Source organism: Otolemur garnettii, unplaced genomic scaffold, assembly GCF_000181295.1.
Source record: "Otolemur garnettii isolate 467f Iridium unplaced genomic scaffold, OtoGar3 scaffold00140, whole genome shotgun sequence".
Lineage (NCBI taxonomy): Eukaryota > Metazoa > Chordata > Mammalia > Primates > Galagidae > Otolemur > Otolemur garnettii.
This window is the reverse complement of record NW_003852535.1, coordinates 3,628,714-3,631,345: the sequence shown is the minus strand read 5'-3', so window position 1 is coordinate 3,631,345 and position 2,632 is coordinate 3,628,714.

Genomic DNA, 2,632 nt, shown 5'->3' with positions numbered 1-2,632 from the left:
GGCGCCGAGCCTCTTTGTTCCTTTCTTATGCCTTTAAGTAATACAACTATCGCCTTACAATAAAAAGTTTTTCTGGCTCAGCGCCCATAGCACAGTGGTTATGGCACCAGCCACATGCAGTGAAGCTGGTGGGTTCAAATCTGGTCCGGGCCAGTGAAACAACAATGACAACTGCAACAAGAAAAATAGCCAGATGTTGTGGTGGTCGCCTATATCCCTAGCTACTTGGGAGGCTGAGGCAAGAGAATTACTGAAGCCCAAGAGTTGGAAGTTGCTGTGAGCTTAGACGCCACAGCACTCTACCAAGGGTGACATAGTGAGACTCTGTCTCAAAAATAAAAAAGGGCAGTATCTGTGGCTCAAAGGAGTGGGGCACCGGCCCCATATGCCGGAGGTGGCGGGTTTGGGCCCAGCCCCAGCCAAAAACTGCAAAAAAAAAAAAAAGTTTTCCTACTAAATAATCTCTCAGTCCGGTGACAGAACTAATAAAAGTAGAATATGTTATTCCTCATCCAAGCTTCTTAAATTGCTAAGCCTAGGTTTGTTGACAAAATCTTGTCAATGGTTGCATGTTTAAATTTGCTTTGGGGTGGTTTTGCTTTCTGATTTTCTTTTTTCTTTTTTTTTCTAATTTCAAAGAGTGAATGTTATAGTAAGCTATCTTCTGTACCAATGAGGAAAAAATAAAACTGATATTTAAAAATGCATTTTAGAAATTGATTGCACTTACCCTTTTATTAGCACTGTTGTGAGAGAGCACAGTGATCAGGCTTACATTTCAGTTTTTATTTTGAAGCCCAGCTCCTCATAGAGAGGTTAATAAACAGGAAAGTGGCTCAGCGCCTGTGGCTCAAGCGGCTAAGGCGCCAGCCATATACACCTAAGGTGGCGGGTTCGAATCCCCAGCCCGGACCCGCCAAACAACAATGACGGCTGCAACCAAAAAAAAATAGCCAGGCGCTGTGGCGGGCGCCTGTGGTCCCAGCTACTTGGGAGGCGGAGGCAGGAGACTCGCTGGAGCCCAGGAGTTGGAGGTTGCTGTGAGCGTGATGCCATGGCACTCTACCCAGGGGGACAGCTTGAGGCTCTGTCTCAAAAAAAATAAAAAAATAAAAAAAAATAAACAGGAAAGTGGTAAGCAGTCTTGGTATAGGTCTTAAGGAGAACTGAGAAGTCCACATACTGAAGGAATACCCAAATCTCTGTATTCAGACGTTGGCAGAGGGAGAAGTTGCTTACTTTACCAGTCCGTCTTCATTTCCACACAGGATTTGAAGATTTTGAATGAAGAGAAAGCATTCATATTAGATTTAGAGGACCATACTCTGGCACATAAGACTGTTAGAAACAGTGTTTCCCAAACTGATACCCACTACCTTCACAATTTTGTCAAAACCACATACTACCTGTACTAATACTTAACCAAACTTTTATTTAAATATATATTTTGAAAGGAAGCTTTGGACAGAGGAACATATTAAGTGAAACTGTGAGGATATAATCAGAAAACACCAGCTCTCAAAATTTATAACAAATAACTCCAACTTCTTCAACAAATAAATTGAAAGAGAAACCTAGAGATTAAGAAACATCAATCAGATAATCAGGGAAACTTGAGCAAAAATTGTTGTCAATGTTGTTGAGTGCGATAGTGGTATTGGTATTTTGAAACTTTTGCGTACTGATAAAACTAGGGAGGCCATTTCATATCACTTGCCAAAAAAATGTCCCATATCCTCAGGGGGCTGAGGTAAATGATCACTTGAGCCCAGGAGTTTGAGATTAAGTGTTAGTGTATGTCGAAGTAAACTATTTGTGGGAATAGTCATTTTCTTTTTTTTTTTTTGTAGAGACAGAGTCTCACTTTATCGCCCTCGGTAGAGTGCCATGGTGTCATACTGTTTACCACAACCTCTGCTCCTAGGCTTAGGCAATTCTCGCCTCAGCCTCCCAAGTAGCTGGGACTATAGGCACCCTCCACAACGCCCAGCTAATTTTTGTTGCAGTTTGCCCAGCGCCAGGTTTGAACCCGCCACGCTCGGTATATGGGGATGGCACCCTACCCACTGAGCCACAGGAACTACCCAGGAATAGTCATTTTCAAGAAAGTTGTAATAAATATTCACTGAGAAAGGCTTAACCAGTTGAATTCTGTGAAGCCAAGCTTGGTCAAAGTCTAGCGATTGAAGAGGCATCAGACACCAAGATATATTTACAAAATATTGGTCTCTCTCACCTTTTCTTCTCCATAAGAAGGACCCACTTATAACTCTCCTTTGAAATGCTCTTAACTTTGTCTTATTCTTCCTAAATAAAATCTCTCTTTGTTACCCTGAGAAAAGGACTTACTGCTTAGAGGCACAGAGAGGCCAAAGTAAGAGAGTATGTGTATTACTGCAGGCCTTTGCCTCTGTCTCTCTCATCTTTTCTTTTTCATGACAGGGACTCACTTCCAACTCTCTTTGAAAGTGCTCTAGGCTCGGTGCCTGTGGCTCACGGGGCTAAGGCGCCAGCCATGTATGCCTGAGCTGGCAGGTTCGAATCCAGCCAGGGTCCACCATGCAACAATGATGGCTGTAACCAAAACTAGCTGGGAGTTGTGGCAGGAGACTCGCTTGAGTCCAGGAGTTGG